The sequence below is a fragment of the Nicotiana tomentosiformis genome, chromosome 8 (assembly GCF_000390325.3).
Source record: "Nicotiana tomentosiformis chromosome 8, ASM39032v3, whole genome shotgun sequence".
Taxonomy (NCBI): domain Eukaryota; kingdom Viridiplantae; phylum Streptophyta; class Magnoliopsida; order Solanales; family Solanaceae; genus Nicotiana; species Nicotiana tomentosiformis.
This window is the reverse complement of record NC_090819.1, coordinates 133,201,878-133,209,622: the sequence shown is the minus strand read 5'-3', so window position 1 is coordinate 133,209,622 and position 7,745 is coordinate 133,201,878.

Sequence of the window (7,745 nt, the reverse complement as noted above, 5' to 3'; positions counted from 1 at the left end):
TTTATGGATTAGAAAAATTACAAAACTTAAAACTTTCATGCTCAACGTCATATTTTCATGTTCACTTATGTGTGCTTTATTTTTATATGCTTTAATTTCTAAATATTGTACAACCTAAACAAATATTTTTATAAATAAACAGGCAATTGTCAATTTATTATTCTTCATATAAATTTGTAATAACTATTATTTTCTTTTTTATTGAGTTAGCTAAATAAATTTAACTCATCATTTTCAGCATTTTATATACACATATGGCTTTAACTTTTTATTTGTAACTCCCACTCATTTTCACCCTTCAGCTTAAAAAGTGCAAGGAGTCTGATATTTGAAGCATTAATCCTCTCTGCTCTTCATGGTAGGGGTAAGGTCAGCGTACACATTACCCTCCTCAGACCCCATTTGTTGGATCCCATTGGGTTATTGTTCTTGTAATCCTCCTAGAAGTGCATACTGACACGAGCTCCTATCTCAAATAGGAACAAAAATAAATTTCTTTATCTTATGAATTACATTTTCCAATTCGTGCTTTAAGTTCATTGATACTTTCCACTTTCTAGTACTAATACTTTAATGCTACAGATTTTAGATCTTTGTTTTTTATTCTTTTCATTTTTGTTTGCTTGTTTTTTCTTTATCTTCTCATGTATAAGTATTAATATAACGATCAGACTTGTCATTTTGAGTATTTACGCCCCTTTCAACTACTTGAAATCTTGAATAACTTCATATGATGTATTCTGAGGTGTGTGAATTGTCGGTTTTGATTTTTAGGTGTTTCGGGATTAGTTCGGAAAAATAAATTTTATGTTGGAAACTTAAATGAAAAGGGTTGATCGGAGTTTGAATTTTGCGCAAACGAATCCGGAATAGATTTTTGATGATTCCAATAGCTCCGTATGATGATTTTGGACTTGGGAGCGTGCCCGGAAAATTATTTGAAAGTCTGTAGTTAAATTAGGCTTGAATTGGATAAAATGGAGATTTAAGTTTGGAAGTTTGACCGGGGGAACTTTTTGAAATCGGTTTCGGAATACGATTCTGGATATTGGAATAGGACCGTTATGTCATTTATGAGTTGTGCGAAATATTTGAGTTCACAGAAAACCTCACAATTACAGATTCAAAACACTCCCAAAACCTGATGTCACTGTGTACATGAGCATCTAAATAATAACAAAGTCTGACTAATAAAAATATTGTCTAAACAATATAGAAAAGTTCAATAACTGAAAGGAAGAGAGTCAAGGTCAGTGGACGCCAAGCAGCTACCTTGATAGTCTCCAACTGATAACACTCTGAGATCTAACAGTCTCCGTGTCCTGAAGCACCTGGATCTGCACACGAGGTGCAGAGTGTAGTGTGAGTACAACCAACTCAATAAGTAACGAGACTAACCTTTGGGCTGAAAGTAGTGACGACCTTAACAGGTATAGTCCAGTATAGAAATAATAGTACGGAAATGTAGGCATGCTTTCAAGTTCAACTATTAAACTCAGTACAAGTAAAATTGATCAATACTGCATGATATGAGAAATATGACATCTTAGTGGAAAACGTCGTGTACTCATGATCACTAATTACTCGGTCACTCAGTACTATATATGGCCAATCCAGCGCAGGGAAATTCCATCTTGTATATATATATACATCGGCTGACAGTCACTCACTCAGTACCGTATAAGGCCAATCCAGCCCTAAGGTATTTTATCCCTAAATATAAATGATTCGGACAAGATCCATGTTCAGGGAATTCATCACAATTATAAATGAATAAGGCAAGTCCATGCCATGAGAAATTCATCCCGAATATATAATCATCTACGCTAATTGTGGGGGGTGCAGACTCCGGATGGGCTTCTATAGCCCAAGCGTGATATAAAGCTGATATGGCCTGTTACAGGTGGGCAGCCCCGATTCGTAGAATTATAATATATATAAAGCCAATATGGCCTGCTGCAAGCGGGCAGCCCCGATCCCATCAATATCCTCACAATGGATGAACATGACTGAGCATGAAATATATTTTTTTAAACAATTAAATTCAACAACATCACGGCCTTATGGGTCCCAAAATATCGCCATGTAGCCTAAGCATGATCTTTAATATGAATCTCAGCTCAATTTCCCTAACACGTGGAGAATATTCGGATAATAACATGCTTCTTTAATTTTACAACTCTACAGAATTTATTTAAGTCACAATTTCTATGGTGTACGCCCACACGCTGGTCACCTAGCATGTGTGTTATCTCCTCAGAAATTCGGGAATTAATACCCTCAGAACCAAGTTTAGAAATGTTACTTACCTCAAAACGTGCAAGTTCTTTATTCCAATATGCCTTTACCTCGCGAATCGGTCTCCGAATGGCTCGAATCTAGTCATAATTAATTCGATTCAGGCAAAATAAATTATTAGAATTAATTTCATATAAAAATACTAATTTTCCCACAAAATCTGAATTTAACTCAAAAATCGTCTGTGGGATCCACATCTCGGAACACAAAAAAATTACAAAATATGAATGCTCATTCCACCACTAGTCCAACCAGACAAAATTTACCAAATTCCGACATCATCTCGACCTTCAAATCCTCAAATCTTATTTTCATATCCCTAGGCTCAAATCCTCCAATCTCACCTCAAAAACACGTAATCTAATTGAAATACTCAATGATAATCCAATATTATTGACTAACAATGATTACAAGTGACTTACCTCAAGTTTGCCCGAGCTTTCTTTCTCAAAATTTGCCTCAACCCATGTTAGAAATGTCCAAAAATGCCAAAATCCCACAACCGCTATGATTTTATTCTATCCAGGGGTTTTCGTTTCTGCGGATCAGTAAGCTGCTTCTGCGGCGAAGCTGCCTCTTCTATAGAGAAACTTCCGTTTCTGTGGCTAATCACACTTCTGCGGAATTCAGTCCACTTCTACGGACACGTTTCTGCGAGGAGCTGTCCGCTTCTGCGAAGCTGCCTCACCAAGCGCACTTGCGCTTCTGTGATCCAACGCGTGCGGGGCCACTTTTACGGCTACCTGCCACTTCTGCGATCACAGCCCCAGCCATGCCTAGCCGCATCTGTGATGGAAAGCTTTCTTCTGCGGGCTCGCTCCTGCGATGGGATTTTCGCAGGTGCGATTACACCAGCAACTTCCAACTTCAACAATTCTCTAAGTTCCAAACTCGATCCGTTAACCACCCGAAATCAACCTGAGGCCTCGGGACCTCAACAAAATACACAAACTAGTCCTAAAACATCATACTAACTTAGTCAAAACATTAAATAACATGAAACAATGCTAAAACCACGAATCATACCCCAATTCAAGCTTAATGAAACTAAGAATTTTCAACTTCTATTTTCGATGTCGAAACCTAACAATGAAGTCCGATTGACCTCAAATTGTGCACAAAAGTAATAAATAACATAACGGTTCTGTTCCAATTTTCAGAATTGGATTTCGACCCCGATATCAAAAAGTCAACTCCCCGGTTAAACTTCCAAACTTAAATTTTCATTTTAGCCAATTCAAGCCTAATTTAACTACGGACTATCAAATAATTTTTCGGACACGCTCCCTTTTCCAAAATCACCATACAGAGCTATTGGAATCATCAAAACTCTATTTCGGAGTCGTTTGCTCAAAAGTCAAACTCCGGTCAACCCTTCTCATTTAAGTTTCTAACATGAAATTCATTCTTCCGAACTAATCCCGAAATACCTGAAAATCAAAATCGACAATTCACACATGTCATAATACATCATATGAAGATATTCAAGACTTCAAATAGTTTAAAGGAGCGTAAATACTCAAAGTGACAAGTCGGTTCATTACATTCTCCCCCACTTAAACATACGTTCGTCCTCGAACGTGCCAAGAGTTGTTCCTAATCCCTTATATCACTGTTCCACCTTACCACGAACATACCCGAGGGTGATACCTCATCACCCTATTCCATATAGGTATGACCACACAACATATCTATACACTGTATAAGTCCGAACAAACTGTGTTAAGCCATAGCCATAACTCAAGATGTAATCACATGATATATAATACAACCCGCCTACTCGCAGCACCATTTCTGATCTCGGTAACTACTCCAAACCAACCAAGTACTATATTAAACCCCACATTCCACATAACCTCGTTCCAAAACTTTCATACACTGTTGATAATAAAAGAAACACATGGAATCTCATAACCCCTTATCAGATCAACAAGTCATGGAGCTCTCTCGCCCCAACCAGAACCATAATCACTTTCTAAGCCAACTTTCAATGTCATCCTACCAAATATACCTTAATCAAACCTGATAGTACACATTATAGGTCCAATGACCATATATTATTAAACATAACTATCCCACAGATATGTCACACCAATATAACTGAAGCCACAACTACGCAATCTGTATACCCAAAAATGGAAAATGTCTCAAAGAAGAGAACCGTATTGTAAGTTAAACAAGCACCACCACAAACTGCAATGCTATAATCTCATCATATATAGTAGAACCAAGATACAATAATCTAATAACAGTAACCAACTCTTCTAGAGCTCACACTAACATCAACCACACGGATAACTCACGTGCTATAGTATCAATATCTGGACCCGCACGGACCACTCACGTGCCAATAATATCAGTATATGGATCCGCATGGACAACTTATGTGCCAATAACATAATTCGCCTGGCATGGTCACATGCCTCCAGTCTAATCATATCATGCATGAGCAATCAAATAAGTACACATGTATATGATAAATGAATTATAAATTCACATAAGGTATTTTCAAAGTGAGTGTTACAGTTGTGGTATTTATGGAGGTTCTTAAGAAGAATTATGAAAATATTCCTCGTGGGATGATCGTGCATGAAAGATGTGTTAGTCATTCGAGTGATGGAGTTGGGATCAGTTACGATGATTTATGTGTTCTATGAATTAGGAGACTGAGAGTTCTCAAAAGCATATTGTTTCGGGGTTGCGACCTATTTGAGGTGACTATTTTATTTAAACTCAGTGGAGGCACTAGTTGCGTAAATTATTTTTGATAGCTGCATGATATGAGTGCGCATATATGTGAGGTTTGACACCATGTGTTGTTGGAGGTGACGCACATGCTAGTTGAAGAGCGTGTGGCCGAGCACCATAGAAATTGTGACTTAAATAAATTTTGTGGAGTTGTAAAATTAAAGAATCATGTTATTATCCGAATATTCTCCACGTGTTAGGGAAATTGAGCCGAGACTCGTATTAAAGATCATGTTTAGGCTACGTGACAATATCTTGGGACCCATAAGGTAGTATTGTTGTTGAATTTAATTGCTTAAAAATATACATTTTATGCTCAGTCATGTTCATCCATTGTGAGGCTATTGATGGGATCGGGGCTTTCCACCTGCAGTAGGCTATATTGGCTTTATATATTTTATTATTCTATGGATTGGGGTTGCCCGCCTGCAGCAGGCCTTATAGGCTTTATTATTATATGGATCGGGGCTACCCGCCTGCCGCAGGTCATATCGACTTTATATCACGCTTGGGCTGAAGGAGACCCTCCAGAGTCTGCACCCCCTACAGTGAGCGTAGATGATTATATATTACGGATGGTTTTTCCAAGGCATGGACTTTCCTTATTTATTTATAATTGTGATGAATTCCCTTGACATGGATCTTGTCCAAATTATTTATATTTGGGGATAAAATACCCTAAGGCTGAATTGGCCTTATACGGTACTGAGTGGCTGATTGTAAGTCGATGTATATATATACAGGATGGAATTTCCCTGGACTGGATTTTCCATATACAGTACTGAGTAACCAAGTAATTAGTGATCGTGGGCACACGAGGTTTTCCACTAAGATTTCATATTCCGCATATAATGTAGTATTGATCTATCTTTTTTATACTGAGTTTAACTGTTGAACTTGAAAGCATGCCTACATTTCCGTACTGTTATTTCTATATTGGATTATACCTGTTGAGCTCGTCACTACTTTCAGCCCAAAGGTTAGTCTTGTTACTTATTGAGTTGGTTGTACTCATACTACACTCTGCACCTCGTGTGCAGATCTAGGTGCTTGAGGACATAGAGACTATTATATCTCAGAGTGTTATCAGTTGGAGACTATCAAGGTAGCTGTTTGGCGTCCACTGACCTTGATTCTCTTCCTTTCAGTTATTGAATTGTTCTATATTGATCAGATAGTGTTTTTATCATTCAAACTTTGTTATCATTTAGATTCTCACGTACTCAGTGACACCGAATTTTGTTATCTTTCCAATATTAAAAGATTTTATGTTTTATTGAGGTTGTCAGCTTGCCTAGTAATGAGATATGCGCCATCACGACGTGCGGATTCTGGGTCGTGATAATTAAGAGGGTAAAAGTTTATCCACAATCGGTGTTTATGGAAAATTAATGCATTACATGTATTTGCATAGATATTCTCTCACTTATCCATGAAGCTCGCAACATTTGCCCCGATAAACCCCAATTATTTAATTCTGCATCCCCCCCAAATTTGCCTACACCTTGAACGTGTTTGAAAAAAGTAGGATCACGAGTAAAACAATTTTGCTACTCAGCAACCATGCATGGATACTTGCTTCCTCTTTTGTGGTATTCTTATTAGTTCTTTAAAAGTGGAATTTAATGGAAATCGATGTGTGCGATACATTCGGTCTAGTCTTTGTCATAGGTAAACTTTCGAAGAGAAATACTGAAGTTTCCTTGTGTGGCCCAAGAAAGAGAATAATTTTGAAGATTGACAGAGGAACTCAGATATGAACCAGGTCCATCACTGGCAGACATAGACACCAGCAGAGTCAAGGCACATGAGGTGAATATGCAGGAGATAAGCTTATGCTGGTAGAATAAGATATCTCCGGATCGAAACGATTTCTAAAACGATAAGGATAAGGATTCCTTATTCAGTAACAACAGTATCTAAGATAAGGAAGGATTTAGCAGTTGAGTTTATCTAGAACTCTTCCACCAAGGAAGAGTAGCATTAGGATTCTAGTTAATTCTTTATCTACTAACTCCTATATTTTGCAGAATGTTCTTATTATACAGGGATGCACAAAAGTAGAAGTTAAGCAAGAATTGAGAGAAAAATAGCGAGGCAATTTTGCAAGCAGTTCGAGTGATATTTGAGTGTGCGAATCTGATGCTACTTGAACCAGCTAAAAGAACTAGTTCTAATTGTTGTCTTTTAGTATAGTTATTTGTAGTAGGTGGTTTTAGCTTGTACCTATTTAGCTTTATCTAGAAGTGTCTGTAATAGGTACTTTGTGTTTTCACGTTAGAGTTAACTTGAAGTTTGTCGCAAATAGCTAGAGGCTAGTTTGGTATAAAGGGTTGGAGGAAATCCTAGGTTTACAAAAGAGTTTTTGTAAATGCTGTTTTGGCTCACTGATTTAGTAAAGAGTTTTGGGAAATTGCTACTGGGAAGTAGGTCGTAGTTTTTTCACCTTTTGAGCCAGGTATTTTCCACATATAAATCTTTGTGTTCTTTATTTTCTGTACTTATTATTCCGCAACAGTAGTAGTTGGAACACATAGAAGAACCAGGTCATTCTTTAATATGTGCACGCAAAAAATTGGACACCACACAAATCACCCCCCTCTTGTGTGGTATTGACGTATAAAGCATAAATTTGGTATCAGAGCAGGTTATCCTTGAAGAGGCTAACACCTTAGGAGAAGATCAAGATTAGTGCACCA